Source organism: Capsicum annuum, chromosome 5 (genome assembly GCF_002878395.1).
Source record: "Capsicum annuum cultivar UCD-10X-F1 chromosome 5, UCD10Xv1.1, whole genome shotgun sequence".
In the NCBI taxonomy this organism is placed as follows: domain Eukaryota; kingdom Viridiplantae; phylum Streptophyta; class Magnoliopsida; order Solanales; family Solanaceae; genus Capsicum; species Capsicum annuum.
Genome location: NC_061115.1, coordinates 188,104,704 through 188,125,580, shown reverse-complemented (window position 1 = coordinate 188,125,580; position 20,877 = coordinate 188,104,704).

Genomic DNA, 20,877 nt, shown 5'->3' with positions numbered 1-20,877 from the left:
GATCTGTCACAGAATGTCGACAAAGAAATGACTGGCCAAAATGGCAAGAAGCAATTCAATCTAAATTGAATTCACTTGCCAAACATGATGTTTTTAGACCTATAACTCAAACACCTAATGGTGCTAAGCCTGTTGGCTATAAATGGGTATTTGTGCAAAAAATAAATGAAAAAAATCAAATATAAAGGTATAAAGCATTCCTTGTTGCACAAGGATTTTCACAACGGCCTAGGGTCGATTATGATGAGACATATTTACTAGTATGGACACAATAACATTGCGTTATCGCATTAGTTTCACTGTCCTTGAGAGACTTAAAATACATTTGATGGATGTGGTAACAACCTATCTATATGGATCACTTGATAATGAGATATACATGAAAATTTTTGAAGGATTTAAAATGCCGAGAGCATATAGTTCAAAGCCTCGATAAATGTATTCCATTAGATTGCAAAGATCATTGTATGGTTTAAAGCAATTTGGACGCATGCGTTATAACCGCCTTAGTGAATATTTATCTAATGAAGGTTATACGAATGATGAAATTTATCCATATGTTTTCATAAAGAAAACAACGTCGGAGTTTGTCATACTTGTTGTCTATGTCGACGACATAAACCTTATTGGAATGCCAATAGAGCTTTAAAAGTCAATTGATTACCTAAAGAAAGAATTTGAGATGAAAGATCTCGGAAAGACAAAGTTATGCCTTGGTTTGCAAATTGAGCATTTGACAAACGGTATCTTTGTCCATCAATCTGCCTACATAGAAAAGGTGTTGAAATAATTCTATATAGATAGAGAACATCCATTAAGTACTCTGATAATTGTTCAGTCACTTGATGTGAATAAGGATCTATTCCGGCCTCAAGAAAAGAATGAGGAACTCCTTGGTCCTGAAATGCCATATCTTAGTGCAATTGGTGCACTAATGTATCTTACAAATACTACAAGGCATGATATTGCCTTTTCAGTAAATTTTCTAGCAAGGTATAGTTCTGCTCCTACTAGGAGACATTGGAATGGGATCAAACACATATTACGGTATCTAAAGGGGACTACTGATATGGGCTTATTTTATTCTAAAGATTCCAGTTCCGATCTTGTTGGTTATGCTGATGCTAGGTACTTATCTGACCCACATAAAACTCGGTCTCAAACAGGCTATGTATTTATATGTAGGGGTAATTTCATATCTTGGAGATCATCAAAGCAGTCTATCATAGCCACTTCATCAAATCATACTGAGATTATAGCTATTCATGAAGAAAGCCAAGAGTGTGTATGGTTGAGGTGCATAATACATCTCATTCGAAAAAAATGTGGCTTGAAATATAACAAAGTACTCATAATCTTATATGAAGATAATGCAGCATGCATAGCACAACTGAAAGGTGGATTCATAAAAAGAGATTGAACGAAGCACATTTTGCGAAAGCTCTTCTATACACATGAGTACTATTTCAAGTGACAATGTGGATGATTTATTCACCAAGTCTCTTCCAACTGCAACTTTCAAGAAGATGGTGCACAAGATTGGAATGCAAGGATTCAAGGATGTTCTTATTAGGGGGAGTTTATACACGTTGTACTCTTTTTCCCTTATAAGGTTTTGTCCCACTGGGTTTTCCTTTTAAGGTTTTTAATGAGGCAGTCTATATGTGTATTGTTAGATATTCAAGGGGAAGTGTTATGATATATATATCAATTATAGTGAATGTCTATCAAGATCTATTTGATGTCAATCAGGAGTTGATGTATTTGTCTTTTAGTGTGAAACTAGGGGCAAATTCCCCCTATAAATAGAAGGACTTCCTACATTGTAAATCATTCCTCAAGAGAAGAAATAAAAATCACTCTCTCTATTCTCTCTACTCTTCTTCTTTATTTTTGTTTGGGGTCATACTATTTTCCATGCTGCAACACCTGTTTGTCTTAGACCGATAAATTCTCATAAACTTTCTCCATTGCAATTGGTTTTGGGTCAAGAGCCTAATATATCTCATTTGAGAATTTTTGGGTACGGTGTTTATGTGCCTATAGCACCACCCAACCTCACCAAGATGGGACCCCAAAGAAGGTTAGGAATTTATGTTGGGTTTGAATCACCCTCCACTATTTGCTATCTTGAACCATTAATGGGAGATATGTTCACGGCTTGCAAATTATCGGTTTGATGAGATAGTTTTCCCAAAATTAGGTGGAGAAGATAGTGACATCAAAAGAGAAATTTTATGGAAAAATCCATCATTATCTCATTTTGATCCACGTGCTTCTATTTGTGAGAAAGAAGTACAAAAGATTATTCAGCTATAGAAAATTATAAATCAAATGCCAGATGTATTTACTGATTTGAAAAGGATCACCAAATCACAAATTCCTACAGAGAATGTCCCAATTCGAATTGATGTCTCTAAAGGATCATCCACTAGTGTCATAGTTAATTAATCTAAAGCATGCTTGAAGCGTGGCAGACCATTAAGTTCTAAGGATCGAAATCCTAGAAAAAGAAAAATAAATGGTCAAGATGACATTGCGAAAGATCCTCATATGGAAGCTCAAGATTTTGATATTCCTAAAGGAATCAATGACCCTAAGACTCAAGAAAATGAGAAACTATTCATAAATTTAAGTGATGTTGAAACTAATTTGAATCGATCTGAAATAGTAGTGGATCATGTCTTTGCATACAATGTTGCAACAAAAATCATGCAAGATAGCGAGGATTTTGAACCTCGGTCTATCACAGAATATCGACAAAGAAATGACTAGCCAAAATGGCAAGAAGCAATTCAATCAGAATTGAATTCACTTGTCAAACGTGAAATTTTTGGATCTATAACTCAAACACCTAATGGTGTTAAGCCTGTTGGCTATAAATGGGTTTTTGTGCGAAAAAAAAAAGAGAAAAATAAAATACAAAGGTATAAAGCACGCCTTTTTGCACAAGGATTTTCGCAACGGCCCGGTGTCGATAATGATGAGACATATTCACCAATTATGGACGCAATAACATTGTGTTATCTTATTAGTTTCACTGTCCATGAGAGACTTGAAATTATTTGATGGATATGGTAACAGCCTATCTATATGGATCACTTGATAATGAGATATACATGAAAATTCTTGAAGGATTTAAAATGTCGGAAGCATATAGTTCAAAGCCTTGGGAAATGTATTCCATTAGATTGTAAAGATCATCATATGGTTTGAATCAATCTGGACGCATATAGTATTACCATCTTAGTGAATATTTATCTAAATAAGGTTATACAAATGATGAAATTTGCCAATAAGAATTACTCTCTCTATTCCCTTTACTCTTTTTTCTTGTTCTTTATGGTTTTATAATACGTTATCAGCACAAGACTCTACCGTTTCAAATTTGAATGCTAAGGCTAAGATATGGATAATTTTCAAGAAGATATTTGTTTGATTGATTATGGCACTACACATGATATTCAAAGACAAGAAATATTTATCTCATCTAAACATGGACAAGATTAATGTTACTACAATTTCTCGTAGTGCTAATTTTATTGAAGGCTTCAGAAAAGCCATTATAATCTTGCCCAAGGGAACTAAACTCATCATAAATAATGCTATGTTCTCTCCCAAGTCTCGAAGAAACTTGATGAGTTGTAAAGATATTCGTGAAAATGGTTATCATATCAAGAATATGATCTCTCATCCCTCAAGAGAAGAAATAAGAATTACTCTCTAAAAAAAAGAGTAGAGAGAATAGAGAGAGTAATTCTTATTTCTTATCTTGAGGGATGAGAGATCATATTCTTGAGAATAAAATGAACAAAACCCATTTATTTATAGGAGAAAATAATCCTAGTTTCTGACTAAAAGTCAAATACTTCAAATCCTGATAGATTTCAACTAGATCCTATTAAATCTTGATAGACATTCACTATATTGTAAATACATTTATAACACTCCCCCTTGAATGTCTAGATAGATAAAAAAACCTTACTAGAAAAAACTCAGTAGGAAAAAAAATCTAGTGAAGAAAAAAGAGTACACGTCTCTAGCAATACGCATATCGGTTGCCTCATTAAAAACCTTACAAGAAAAACCTAGTGGGATAAATCCTCATAAGAAAAAAGAGTACAACGCATATTAACTCCCTTTAATGAGAACATCCTTGAACCTTTACATCCCAATCTTGTGCACCGTCTTCTTGAAAGTTGTAATTGGAGAAGACTTGGTGAATAAATCAGCCATATTTTCACTTGAACGAATCTATTGCACATTAATCTATTCACACCATATTTTTCTTGAATGAGATGTATCATGGACCTCAATCATACACATTATTGGTTTGCTTCATGAATAGCTATTATCTCAGCATAATTCAATGAAGTGGCTATGATAGACTGCTTTATATATCTCCAAGATATTGCAGTACCACCACATATGAACACATAGCCTATTTGAGATCGAGCTTTTTACAGGTCAGATAAGTACCCAGTATCAGTAACCAACAAGATTAAGACTGCAGGCTTTAGAATAAAATCATGTATTTGATCTCATTTCGATGTCTCCTAATAGGAGCAGAACTATATTTTGCTAACAAATTAACTGAAAAGGCTATATCAGGCCTTGTAGTAACTGCAAGATACATTAGTACACCAATTGTACTAAGATATGATACTTCAGGACCAATCCAATTCGGTATGTTTCGCATTTCAATAAATAATCTTATTGCTTTTGAAAATTTTCCAAGAGTTTTAATGATTTTCAAGCTATAAGCTTATACAATATAAGGTTTCTAAATAAGTTTCCTAGAAACTTTTATATGCTTCAAACATTTTGAATCCTTAGAAAGTTCCATATGAATTTTGTCAAGTGACAATATTCAACATGTCATATGTGACATATTTAAGTGTTCGTACTGCAAATCAAATAAGTTTTACATGTACCAAGATGTATCCTTTCATGTCACTTGACAAATGTTTCTACGTCAGCATTCTTAAATAAACGTAGAATTTAGATCCTTGTAATCTTTTACAATATTGCGCCAATATCGTATCAAAGATATTGTTAATGATATCTCATTTTGTATCGGTTCATAATGCGACATAACATTTTGAGATCTCATCACTTCATTATTTTTAGGTACCTGAACCTCTCCTAAGGTTTCATGAAGTGTTATGTCGTAGGCTTTTCAAGATCACATTGTCATATTATTATGATTATTTGGTCCTTGTTTCATTTGGAACCGACTGGTCTATCATGCTTCATACATGCATAGACTTTATCCTTTAAGGACGCAAAATAGGAGCACTTGTAGCTAAATATGAGATGCTTTCGGCATTTGACTTAAATTATCTTTTGAATGAGGATCTGATGATAATTCCTAACATATTTCATAGTTGCTTTTAATCTCCCCCTTATGTCAGAAAAACTAACATACATTCTTCATCTTCTTTGAGGAATCCATCTTTGTACATCATGGTATATTTGTTAATCATATATCGCACATCAAAACTATTAGATGGAATAGTTGATTTCTAACCTTGAACCAATTGAGAGGAAAGAATAATCATAATATATTGGTCTAATGCATACAAGTGCTATTGTACGCAATATATCATATTCCATACCAATGCATGAAATTTTGTTCTCATTAGTAATGGTTCAGCTATTTATGGAAGGTATTCAATGTTAAACCATCATCATCAAGATGAATTATCTTGATTACACAATCTGAAAATTATGCTCAATTTATATTGAACAAGTAACTTTATGAATGTCAAACGTAGGTTGACCATGAATGTGCATGTGATCATCTTATTGATGCATCTTTTCAACGTATCACATGATAGGTGAACGGGCTCATATTCACTTTTTATTCTTTTCAGATTTAAGGAATTCAATCTCAACATTAGTTGGTACACTCAACTTATCATGAGAACAAGCGACATAAACAATTCTCGAAGAATCTTCTAGTTCTTCAATACATGTCTAATACTCAATATGTACATCTTCGAGATGTCACAACCGTTCACATCAATTTATGAACTTTTATTCTAGTAAACTCCAAGTTTACCATGACATGTATCCTTTTACTTTTGTAAATTTCAGATTTACTATTACATGAATAAATTTTAGATTTACTACATTATAAGTATATTTCAAAATAACTCTTTTCGGTTATTCTGCCTAATTTGGAGATGAGTTGTGATACCATCACAATCAAGTGCGCATTTGCATTAATAAGGTTCTCATTCCCCAGGAATGAAATGTAATTAGGCCTTAATCCTATCAAATTTGATAGCTTATAACCTCTTTCATGATATTGCTACTTCAGGAGCAAATCAAGTCATAAATATGATAGAGAGAATTTCTTTATATTGCTACCACATTCACTTCAAGAATGGAGCAAATTGCCATCTTTCAGACTTATCATATATTGCTACCACATTCACTTCTTGGAATGGAGCATATTCAATGGACAAGTTTCGTGACTTTTTATCAAAAACATATTATTTTGCCTTAGCCATCATAATATCATCAATATGGTGCACTGAGATTCAAACTCAACGTCTTACCCATATAAAGGCGTCTTAGGCATAAATCAATGGGACTTGAACCCAACATATTATCATCCCTTTTGATAATATTATTCTTGAGGAATAAATTTAAAACATAAATGGTTCCAAACCAATTATTTTTCCTCAAATCCAACAATAATTATATTATTAGTAGCAAAAGATAGATAACATAAGAAATTACTAACCTTGAAATTACCTTTAGATTTATATCTCATCTTATTTGGCAGAGTCTCGTGTTGATAACGTGTTATAAAACAAGAAAGAAGAAATAAGAATCATTATCTCTATTCTCTTTACTCTTCTTCTTTATTCTTTCTTGTTTTATAACACTATACCTTGCTAGCAAATTTATTGAAAAAGCAATATCAGGCCTTGTAGTATTTGCAAGATACATTAGTGTACCAATTGCACTAAGATAAGGTATTTCAAGACCAAGGAGTTCCTCATTCTTTTCTTGAGGTCGAAATGGATCCTTATTCATATCAAGTGATCAAACAACTATCGGAATACTTAATGGATGTACTCCTTCCATATAGAATCATTTCAACACCTTTTCTATGTAGGCAGATTGATGGACAAAGATACCGTTTGTCAAATGCCCAATTTGCAAACCAAGGCATAACTTTGTTTTTTCGAGATCTTTCATCTCAAATTCTTTCTTTAGGTAATCAATTGCCTTTTGAAGCTCTATTAGAGTTCCAATAAGGTTTATGTCATCGATATAAATAGCAATATAACAAACTCTGACGTTGTTTTTATTATGAAAACACATGGGCAAATTTCATCATTCGTATAGCCTTCTTTAGATAAATATTCACTAAGACGGTTATACCACATGCATCTAGATTGCTTCAAACCATGTAATAATCTTTGAAATCTAATGGAATACATTTCCCAAGGCTTTGAACTATATCCTTTCGGTATTTTAAATCCTTCGAGAATTTTCATGTATATCTCATTATCAAGTGATCCATATAGTAGGATATTACCACATCCATCAAATCCATTTCAAGTTTCTCATAGACAGTGAAACTAATAAGATAACGCACTGTTATTATGTCCATAACTGGTGAATATGTCTGATCATAATCAACACCAGGACGTTGTGAAAATCCTTGTGCAATAAGGCATGCTTTAAACCTTTGTATTTCATTTTTCTCATTTCTTTTTCGCAGGAAGACCCCTTTATAGCCAACAGACTTAAAACCATTAGGTGTTTGAGTTATAGGTCCAAAAACTTCATGTTTGGCAAGTGAATTCAATTCAGATTGAATTTTTTCTTTCCATTTTGGCTAGTCATCTCTTTGTCGACTTTCTGTGACAGACCGAGGTTCAAGGTCCTTTCCATCTTGCATGATTTTCGTTGCAACATTGTATGCAAATACATGATCCACTATTATTTCAGATCGATTCAAATTAGTTTCAGCATCACTTGAATTTATGGATAGTTCCTTATTTTATTGAGTCTCAGGCTCATTGATTCCTTCAGGAATATCAACATTGATCAAATCTTGAGCTTTCATATGAGGATCTTTCGAGTGTCATCTTGACCATTTATGTTTCTTTTTTTAAGATTTTGATCCTTAGAACCTAATGGTCTACCACGCTCAAGCGTGCTTTAGATTCATTAGCTTTGACACTAGTGGATGTTCCTTTAGAGACGTGAATTCGAATTGGGACATTCTCTGCAGGAATATGTGATTTAGTGATCCTTTTCAAATCTATAAATACGTCCGGCATTTAATTTTCAATTCTCTACAGATGAATAATCTTTTGTACTTCTTACTCACAAATAGATGCACGTAGATCAAGATGAGATAGTGATAGATTTTTCCACAAAATTTCTCTATTGATGTCACTATCTTCTCCCCCTAATTTTGGAAAAACTATCTCATACCGTCTCAAATTTAAAGGCTAAGGCTAAGGTATTATTTTTTTCTTTCTTTTTTCCATATGGCTAACAATCTTACGAAGTGTGAGTTCGTTTCCCTTCAAAGTTTGGGAAAGAACTATATTTCATGGGTGTTGGATGCTGAAATTCACCTAGATGCTATGGGTCTTAGAGATGCCATAAAGAATGAAAATACAGCATCTAGTCAAAATCGTGCTAAGGTTGTGATTTTCTTGCGTCTTCGTCTTGATGAAGTTCTGAAAATTGAGTACATTACTACTAAGGATCCACTCGTATTGTGGAATAGCCTAAAGAATGGTTTGACCACTTAAAGATGGTCATCCTCCTGAAAGCACGATATGAGTGGATGCATCTAAGATTTGAAGACTATAAGTCTGTTCATGAATACAATTCTGCCATATTCAGAATTTCTTCTCAATTGAAACTATGTGGACAGACGATCAATGATAATAATATCATGGAAAATACTCTCTCCATTTTTCATGCCTTAAATGTGCTCTTACAGCAACAATATCGAGAAAAAGGTTTCAAGATGTATACTGAACTGAGTTCTCATTTTCTCGTGGATGAACAAAATAATAATTTATTGATGAAAAATCATGAGAACCGACCAACTGGATCTGCACTATTCCCTGAGGTGAATGATTTTTACGCTCACCATGATAGGCGTGGAAAAGGTTGCGGCCCTGGTTGTGGACGTGGTCGTGGTCGTGGTCGTGGTGAACAAGAAAGAAACCCTGTTCTGGGTGTTAATCATTTATCGAATAAAAAGAGAAAAGATGATAAACGTGAAGCAATTACTTATTTCCGATGTGGTGAAATAGAACATTTTTCACGTGACTGTCGTTCTCTCAAGCACTTGGTTTATCTTTATCAAGCATCACTAAAGAAGAAAGTGAGAAATCCTGAGGCTAACTTTCTCTCTAAAATTAATGTTGACATCACATGTTTGGATGTAGCAGACTTTTTCAAGCACCTTGAAGGGAAGATTGATCACTTGATTGGTGATGGTTCCGTAAACATCGAAGAATGAATGAATTTTAATTCTTATTGATAAGAGTTAGTGAATAAAGAATCATGTAAAAGTAGTTATTTGCATGATTATTAGTTTTTAAATAGTATTGATTGTTTTGTTATAGTACGCAGTTCATTAGATAATTAAGTTGATCTATTGTTGTTCTAAAGTAGATACTTCGAAAAGCTGTTCTAAAGTTTATTTTGACATGTTGCACCGGCATCCATGTCAAATAGAGATATCACCCCATGTTACTTTGACTATTTTGTTTTATGCAATATTGATATTTATTTCGATAGATTAAAGTTGTAAACTCTTACTATGACTTTTGAACTAAGTTTTGTGAATAGAAGAAAAAAAAACACGTGATTGTAACTTGTAAAGAATATAAATGAATATAGTACTTAGTACCCACAGATTTTGTATTCATATGCTTTTAATTTAATTTAATTTTTTTTTGGATATGTCATGTGCTAATAATTCACCACCAGAACACTATTGTTCTTCTAACTTATTGTTTAAAAACTATTGAAAAAATAATGTATTTTTTTTTCAGTGAAATATTATGAGCATAAAAGTTGTGAAATTTTGAGTTGGACATATTTTTTTTAGTAAAGTGTGATTAATAATTTTTTATAGTATAAGTTTTCACTTTGTAAAAATATATAATATATATCTTATTTGGAGTATGTCATTTTATTTGAAGATATGGATAACTTTCAAGAAGATATCTGTTTGATTGATTCTGGCACTACACATACGATATTCAAAGACAAGAAATATTTCTTTCATCTAAACATGGACAAGATTAATGTTACTACAATTTTTGGTAGTGCTAATTTGATTGAAGGCTTTGGAAAAGTCATTATAATCTTGCCCAAGGGAACTAAACTCGTCATAAATAATGCTATGTTCTCTCCTAAGTCTCGGAGAAACTTGATGAGTTTTAAAGATATTCGTGAAAATGGTTATCATATCAAGACAATTCATGAGATGAATCTAGAATATCTTGGTATCTCCAAGAATGTCTCTGGACAGACATGTGTTATTGAAAAGTTTTCTGCTTTATCTTCTGGCCTCTATTGGATAAAGATTTGTGCAATTGAGGCACATTCTATAGTAAACTTGAAGTTTACTGATTCCATTAATTTCGTACTTTGGCATGATCGTCTGGGACATCCAGGATCAATAATGATGAGATGAATCATAAAAAATTCAAACGGGCATCCATTAAAGAACTTGAAGGTTCTTTCGAATGGTGAATTTTCATGCAATGCTTGTTATAAAGGCAAGCTGATTGTGAGGCCATCGCCAACAAAAGTTGGGATTGAGTCCCCCGCATTCTTGGAATGCATACATGGGGATATTTATGGATCCATTCACCCACCTAATGGGTCATTTAGATACTTTATGATCCTAATAGATGCTTCATCTAGATGGTATCATGTGTGCCTTTTGTCATATCGCAACTGGGCATTTGCAAAATTGTTGGCACAAATAATACGATTACGGGCACAATTTCCCGATAATTAAATTAAGTCTATTCGCCTTGATAATGCTGCAGAATTTTTATCTCAAGCATTTAATGAGTATTGATTATCGATTGGGATAAGATTGGAACATCCTGTACCCCATGTTCATACTCAAAATGACCTTGTTGAGTCATTAATTAAACGTCTGCAGTTGATAGCAAGACCATTGCTTATGAGAACTAAGTTGTCCACTTCTATTTGGGATCATGCAATTTTTCATGTTGCAACACTTATTCGTCTAAGACAGATAAATTATCATAAATTTTCTCCATTGCAATTGGTTTTAGGTCAAGATCCTAATATATCTCATTTGAGAATTTTTGGGTGCGGTGTTTATGTGCCTATAGCACCACCTAATCGCACCAAGATGGGCCCCCAAATAAGGTTAGAAATTTATGTTGGATTTGAATCACCCTTCATTATTTGCTATCTTAAACCATTAACGGGAGATATGTTCACTGCTCGATTTGTAGATTGTCGGTTTAATGAGATAGTTTTTCCAAAATTAGGGGGAGAAGATAGTATCATCAAAAGATAAATTTTTTGGAAAAATCCATCACTATCTCACCTTGATCCACGTGCTTCTATTTGTGAGCAAGAAGTACAAAAGATTATCTGCAGAAAATTACAAATCAAATGCCGGATGCATTTACTGATCTAAAAAGGATCACCAAATCACATATTCCTGCAGAGAATGTCTCAATTCAAATTGATATCTCTAAAGGACCATCCACTAGTGCCATAGCTAATCAATTTAAAGCACGCTTGAAGCGTGGAAGACCATTAGGTTCTAAGGATAGAAATCCTAGAAAAAAAATAAATGGTCAAGATGACACTGCGAAAGATCCTCATATGGAAGCTCAAGGTTTGAGCAATGTTGATATTCCTGAAGGAATCAATGAGCCTGAGACTTAAGAAAATGAGAAACTATCCATAAATTCAAGTGATGTTGAAACTAATTTGAATCGATCTAAAATAGTAGTGGATCATGTCTTTGCATACAATGTTGCAACGAAAATCATGCAAGATAGAAAGGATATTAAACCTCGGTCTGTCAAAGAATGTTGATAAAGAAATGACTGGCCAAAATGGCAAGAAGCAATTCAATCTGAATTGAATTCACTTGCCAAACGTGAAGTTTTTTGACCTATAACTCAAACACCTAATGGTGTTAAGCCTGTTGGCTATAAATGGGTCTTTGTGTGAAAAAAAATGATAAAAATGAAATACAAAGGTATAAAGCACGCCTTGTTGCACAAGGATTTTCACAACGGCCTGGTGTCAATTATGATGAGACATATTCACCAGTTATGGACGCAATAACATTGCGTTATCTTATTAGTTTCACTGTTCATGAGAGACTTGAAATGTATTTGATGGATGTGGTAATAGTCTATCTATATGGATCACTTGATAATAAGATATACATGAAAATTTTCGAAGGATTTAAAAGTCCAATATAGGCCAGAAGATAAAGCAGGGAACTTTTCAACAACACATGTCTGCCTAGAGACATTCTTGGTGATACCAAGATATTTAAGATTCATTTCATCGATTGTCTTGATATGATAACCATTTTCATGGATATCTTTAAAACTCGTCAAGTTTCTCTGAGACTTAGGAGAAAACATGGCATTGTTTATGATGAGTTTAGTTCCTTTGGGTAAGATTATAATGATTTTTCCGAAGCCTTCAATCAAATTAGCACTACCAGAAATTGTAGTAACATTAATCTTGCCCATGTTTAGATGAGAGAAATATTTCTTGTCTTTGAATATCGTATGTGTAGTGCTAGAATCAATCAAACAAATAACTTCACAATAGGACAGCTTACTTTGAAAATTATTCGTATCTTCAAATAAAAAATATACATAAAATATATCATTACACAAAAAAAATATATCAATAAATAATTAATTACCTTTTATCTAGGAAATTAATTACATAATAGACGTAATATCGTAAGTTGTGATTATTTTAAACATAAACAAATTTAATCTTTATAATATTTATATAACACAATGAATGTGAATCATATCTTAATTTTAGATAATACTATACGAAAATAAAATCACAACAAAAATAACTTTGGATCCACAGTTAACAAATACATGCTATTTATATACAAACAAAATTAATATATTATCAATAGTTATAATTTAAAAAAATGCATGACTGTCATTTGCCACAAAATGTCAACAAATTAAGTGAGATATTTTTCTCATTTTAATCATCACTAATTTATATTATTCACACAATTTGTCCTTAATTTATTTAAACCAACACAAACTAGTTATTTTTTCTTTTTTAAATGGCTATGAAAAAAAAAAAGATTACTGAACTTTTTTTTTTCTTTTTTCATCAGCATATGCATGACATCAGCTTGCCCAGAAAATGACATGTTACCATGTAAATTTATAGAATGCAGTGATAGTATATTAATCGTTTATCACTAAAGATGTATCTCAGTTTATATGTCCATGTTGTACTGCACCAGATTTCTGACGTGTTTAATTGCTCAAACACATATATAGAAGTTAAAATGTACTTCTATTCAAACAATATAGATCGTTGTTTCCTTTTTTTTTTTAATAAATAATGATAAAATTGAAATCAATGTGATTCAATAATAAACAATAATAATATAATTAAACTAATTAATACTTAATCAAAAACTAATACTCATGCAAACAACTACTTTTACATGATTCTTTATTCATTAACTCTTATCAATAATAAAAAAAAAAATTAAAAGCATTTATTCTTCCGTGTTTATGGAATCATCACCAATCAAGTGATCAATCTTTCCTTCAAGATGCTTGAAAAAGTCTGTTACATCCAAACATGTGATGTCAACATTATTTTCAGAGAGAATATTAGCCTCGGGATTTCTCTCTTTCTTCTTTAGTGATGTTTGATAAAGATCAACCAAGTGCTTGAGAGCACGACAATCACGTGAATAATGTACTTTTCTGCCATATCAAAAACAAGTAATTGCTTTATGTTTCTCATCTTTTCTCTCTTTGTTTGATGAATGATTAACACCCAGAACAGGGTTTCTTTCTTGGTCATCATGACCACGACCATATCCATGACCACGATCACGTCCACGACCTTTTCCACGCCTAGCATGGTGAGCGTGCACATCATTCACCTCAGAGAATGATGCAGATCCAGTTAGTCAGTTCTCGTAATTTTTCATCAACAAATCATTATTTTGTTCAGCCATGAGAAGATGAGAACTCAGTTCAGTATACTTCTTGAAACCTTTTTCTCGATATTCCTGCTGTAATAGCACATTCAAGGCATGAAAACTAGAGAGCGTCTTTTCCATCATATCATTATCATTGACTGTCTCTCCACATAGTTTCAATTGAGAAAAAATTCTGAACATGGCAGAATTGTACTCATGAACAGACTTATAGTCTTGAAATCTTAGATGCATCCACTCATATCGTGCTTTCGGTAGGATGTCCATCTTTAAGTGGTCAAACCTTTCTTTTAGGCTATTCCACAATACGAGTAGATCCTTAGTGGTAAGGTACTCAATTTTCAAAACTTCGTTAAGATGATGACGCAAGAAAATCATAGCCTTAGAACGATTTTGACTAGATGTTGTATTTTCATTCTTTATGGCGTCTCCAAGCCCCATAGCATCTAGGTGGATCTCAGCATCCAACACCCATGAAATATAGTTTTTGCCCGAACTTTGAAGGGCAACGAACTCACACTTCGTAAGATTGTTAGCCATATGAAAAAGGGGAAGAAAAATAATAATACCTTAGCCTTAGCCTTCAAATTTGAGATGGTAGAGTCTCGTGCTGATAACGTGTTATAAAACAAGAAAGAATAAAGAAGAACAGTAGAGAGAATAGAGAGAGTGATTCTTATTTTTCTCTTGAGGGATGATTTACCCTTCTATATTTATAGGGGGAATTTGCCTCTAGTTTTACACTAAAAGACAAATACATCAAATCCTGATAGACATCAAATAGATTTTGATAAACATTCACTATAATTGATATATATCATAACAGATCCTTTATTGTTTTTTATTTTTCAAAATGAGAGGAAATAAGTTTTTTTTCTTCCAAAATCACCCTTATTTTTAATAAATGAAATTTAAACGATTAGAGAGTCGCTTTTTTTTAAGGACTTTTAATTAATTACAAGATAGTAAATCGCATCCTATTTTCTAATAGATGTGTTCAAACTAAAACCCTATTTATTTGGAAATTGATAACTACATATACTTTCGTTCATTTTTATTTATCTACCACATTAAAAAAATGTCTAATAAGACTTCTCTTGTTTAGTAAATTAATAAATAATTTATTATTTTTTGTTCATTTAGATTTGCTATTAAATATCATTCATTATCTAGTATATTTTGCAAAGCATTAAATTTATTATATCTAAAAAATAATATAGTATAATAATCATTATTATTTATTATTTCTAAGAATATGTGCCAAAATAAATAATAAATTAGTAAAAATAAATGGAAAAAGTAAATTATAGTCAATACTTGAATTTTGAGAAATTAAAAGAAAAGGGAAAAAAGTATAAAAATCAAATTGCAGCACATATGATAAAGTAATTAAAAAAAAGAGGCCTTTAACATTCAGGAAAGGAAGTTTACATTCAATAACTCAAACAGTCACGTGAATTAATATCAAGAAAATTAATTTACCTTATTATAAGCACAACCTACTTTTTATTCTGAAGTACTACATTAAAATGAGTACTTCCATGAAAAATTAAGGGAAAAAGACATAATATAGCTCTTGTTAAAAAAAAAAAATAGTTCAAGTTTGGTTCTATAGACATAAAATGTTCTGTCGGGTATATTAATGCCACATAATAGTCATTTCCTATTCTCCTCAATTTGGATTATTTTGGCCCATATAATTCAGATACAGTTTATATATCATATTGATACCATATAAAATAATGATATAGTTTTCAACTTAGGCCTAAAAATGTTTTCAGTTTTTTCCTTGCGATAATTTCTTTAACTGAAAAATATTCTACTTTTTTTAGCTGTTTAAAAATGATAATTAAATATAATTATACAAAAACGGTATGATTGTTATATAGAATAATAAATATATAAGATATATGTATAGAAATTATATAGTTCTATCAAATATGTATATGTATAAAATATATATAAATAATATATAGAAAGTGTATAAAAATTATGTAATAGTTATATAAATGTGTAAAAAAAAAAAAAAAAAGTACAGTTACTGTATAAATTGTGTATCAAAACAATATATTTTTCGTATAGAATATTTATATGTATAAGATATGTATAGAAATTATATAGAATATGTGTAGAAACTGTATAGAACAAGCCAGCAAATTGAAATTGCTAGAAAGTGAAATTTAAATTCCATGGTTATTTTCATTGAATTTGTTTGATCTAAAGTATCATTTTTATCTTTTCACCAAAAAATTAATGTACTGTACATAAATACCTCAAAGTCGAGTACATTATTACCCAAAATTGGGGGGCCCAATAATTTTGGGCCTAAAGTAATCGCTTCATCTATTTTATTTTAGGGTAACTTACATAAATCCTGAAATATTTAAGAGTTATAACACTTTATCCCAACAATTTGTTAAATTACATCATATTTCGAATTTATAAATTTGTGATACATATTTTTAGCCTTGATGCATATGCATTGTGATACATTTGTAATTTTGTGGTTAGTTAAATAAGAATGTAACTAATTTTTAATTATTACAGGGAGTAAAATTAGACACAAATCGTGAAAATGATACAATTGGTTCCAGATGTATCACAATGATACATCTGATTTCAGATGTATCACAATGATACATTTCGTAAAATTACTCACTACCCATTAAAAATTCAATCTCACACCAAAATAAATAATTTACATTCGTCAAACATATGTTAAATGTAACAAACATTTATAAATAAACTAAAAATATGAATCACTATCACAAAGTATATGTCTTATGCATCACCAATATTGATTTAATATGTCATATGCATTGTGTCATATGTATCACCAGTATATGTCATATGCATTGTGATACATCTGTAATTTAGTGTTTAGTTAAATAAGGAAGTAACTAATTTTCAATTATTACGGGAAGTAAAATTAGGCACAAATCGTGGAAATAATACATTTGGTTTCAGATGTATCACAATGATACATTTCGTAAAATTACTCACTAACCATTGAAAATTCAATCTCACACCAAAATAAATAATTTACATTTGTCAAACATATGTTAAATGTATCAAAACATTTATAAATAAATTTAGAATAGGAATCACTATCACAAAGTATATGTCACTATCACATTGTTCAATTTCTCCTCTCTTTCTTAATGGGTACTGACTTAAAAGTTGAAAAAGAATTCAAAATTGATAAAAGAAAAGTTGATAAAAAGATTAAAAAAAAAAAAGATAATGAAATTGGTGAAGAAGTTGGAGTAAAGGAGATGAAAGTTATATCAATTGATGATAATTTGAGAGAGACTTTAGGGGATAAAATACTTAAAAAAAAAAAATCTTCAAAGAAGAATAGATTACATACATTAATTGTGGAGTAAAAGTAGGAAAAATAGAATATATACATTAATTATGGATTAAAAGTAGGGTGGGAATTTTGAAATTTTAAGTAATTGTAGGTGAGCTATATTGAGTAATAAGGTCTTTCAAATTTATGATTTTGTATAATTTATCCTTTATTTTATATAGTTGGTCCTGCCGTTATCTCAAGTGTCGCATGACATATCAATAGAAAAAAGAACATACAGAAATAAAGATTTCATGATTATGTTAATATTTTCTATACTATAAATACATAAAATTTAAATTCTGAATAACTATTTTTTTTTTCAAATAAAATTCAAGCATATTATAAATGTGACAATAATTATTCAATCATGTATGCAATAATTTCATCTTTTGATAAATCAATCATACAAAAAGAGGATTTTGACAGGTGATAGAAAATTTATTTTTAAGTAGTCCAATGGCGAGAAAACTAGTAATGCTAAAAGAAGAAACTAATTGACACCGCATATAATGTGTGATGTATCGAGTGATTCAAAATTTAACGATTTATTTTCATATAGAACGTCCTTTTTTGTGTGTGAGAAAAGATACATTGACTTTTTATAGGATCTAACTGAAAATAGGAATCTATTTTTTTTAAGGTTGGTTTCTCATTAAACGTTTGATATTTATATTACTTTTTTCGTTTGATTTAAGTTGTCACATTTTGAGTTAGACACACTTATTAAGAAAAAATAATTAATGACATAACTATTTTACCTATTCGTACATCGTCTTAAAATATTTCGATACTTTATTTATGAACTACTCCATGATTTACTCATTAGGTAAAATCATATAAGAGTTGGGAAATTTTAATTGTTTTCACAAATATTAATAATGAAGCTTTTTTTTTTTTTTATAATCTTTGTATTCGGACCAACTTGTGTGCACCTCGATTAAATTTATGGGATACCTGTCAGCTCCTACCAGCAACAAGTGCAAGGTAACTCTATCCGCCAAAATTAGAATAAATGGGAAGAAATTACCTAGTGCTCATTCCACTTCATTGAATTACTAGACCACACCCTTCTGTTTGTTATGAATAAATAAATTCAAATTATATATCCAAATAAAATTTTAACTTCCAACTAAAATGACTTCAAATCAGGCCAAAATGGTATTTGAGTGTGAAAATTAATTTTATATTCTTCAATTATTACTGGTTTGAAAATCCATTAGACATGTTTTTCATGATCGGAGTTGATAATTTTAAAAAGCAGAAGATGAAAAGGTAAATAGTAAACTGTTGGACGCCATATATTATAATGAATATATAATTTAAATATTTCGGCTAAAAAAATAAACAATAAATTTACCCGATTATTTATGTAAAGATCCCATTTCATAATGGAGAATTGCATGTGTGCAAATGGTTCTCGAAATGGGACACAGATATTTATATAAAAGTTCAAGTATATTCAAATCTGTCACTATAACATTTTAGTTTTGTTGCCACTCTTATAAAGTGTGGCCTAAAGTAGTAAAAAGTGTGGTCTTTGATCAAAGGCTACACTTTTGGACTTTAGGCAACACTTTTTGGGGTGGCCTAAAGAGGCATAATCTTTGATCAAAGGCCACGCTTTTTAAGTGTTACCATATCAGCTACATTTAAAAAGTGTGGCCATTAAGAAATAAAGGCCACGCTTTGCAGTTTATTATTGGCAACACTTTTATTGATAAAGCTACACTTACAAGTATTGTCTTTGTTTTGCTATTGGGCACGCTTCACAAACGTAGCCTTTTGTAGCACCTCTATAACAACACTTAAAAAACGTTGCCTTTGTTTTACTATAGAGTCGGATGACTCTTTTTTTATGTGTCCCGAAAAGGGACCAACTATGGATACTTGCTAGCAAATTATATCATGTCACATCCTATGCCTGATAAGGTATAAGACGGCTTAGCTGATCGGGCTGAGATCAGACTCCATGCGCTCACATGGTGATTTATGACGGTTCACTACTTTCTCCCACAAATAATCAAAGGAATTAAATCTACTTTATTTGGTCAAATTATAAATTTAGCTTATATTCTTGTTCCTTTCCAGTTATCTTCTTTTACATTTGAATTTTATTATCATTTTTAATCTCTTGATGTACTACCCTCCTGAAATAGTTTTGCATACCCATACATTCCACGTATGGACCCCTTTGGCGCTACATCATTTCATGATGTAGGTTCTGGCTCTCATGTCCACGATCAGGCGCCTCATTAGGATCTCTATCTTCTGTTATTAGTGAGCCACTTTTCTATCAGCAGGTAGGACGGGATATGATGACTTCATTATATTTTCTTTTCTTTTAGGTACTTATTAGAGGCTTTACAGACTGATTTAGTTGCCAGACAGATCTTGTAATTTTTAGTATTATTTGTCATGACTATTGTATCAGACAGATCTTGTAATTTTTAGTATTATTTGTCATGACTATTGTATTTTCAAACGTTAAGTGATATTAATGAACATTGATGAAAGACTTTATCCTTTAAGAATTCTTATTCTATTACGTTTCCTCTCTATTCATTATGTTAGCTATATGCTCATGTGATATGCCAAAACGTTCGCTCGTACTAGAAATAGTATCGGATGCGTGCCACGTCTAGGGCCTCGGCTTGGGGTGTGACACAACAGGTCTTGGATCATACGCCAAAAACAGTGCTAGATTTTCACGATACGCAATAGTGAGAACATCTCTTGCTCCATAGTCATCTAGGTTAGATTGATCATTATATTGAGGGTAATGATACTCCAGCAATGACTCTCGTAAAACTGCCTCCAAACTGAGGTTGGATCCTACCTGAAAATGTGGGTCATTAACAACTCTTAGCGATCTTGCAGGCACAGAAGGATGAGAAATCACTGAGATAGCATTATCAGAAAATGTCCTCTCTGGTATAGCAATTGAGGTGGCCGCAGACACTTTAGGTAGACTAGCACCCTCATCAGCAAGGAATGATGTCTCAAGAGATAGATAATATGCAACAAATACAGCATGCTGAACAACCCTCTTCAACTTCTTGAGCTCTTCACGACATGAGCCCCTCAACCAGACATGCAAATTGTGGAATGAAAGGATAAGTAACCCTCTAATTCTAACTCCAGCCTCTTGATCAAGGTAAAAGAGCATTTCGTCATCAATTATGCGTTATAGCCCGACTGAAAACTAGCAGCCCTTACAAGCAAAAAAAGAAAGAACATAAAAAGTACACATCGAGTGATAAGGGAACCCCATTGAAGTTTCACA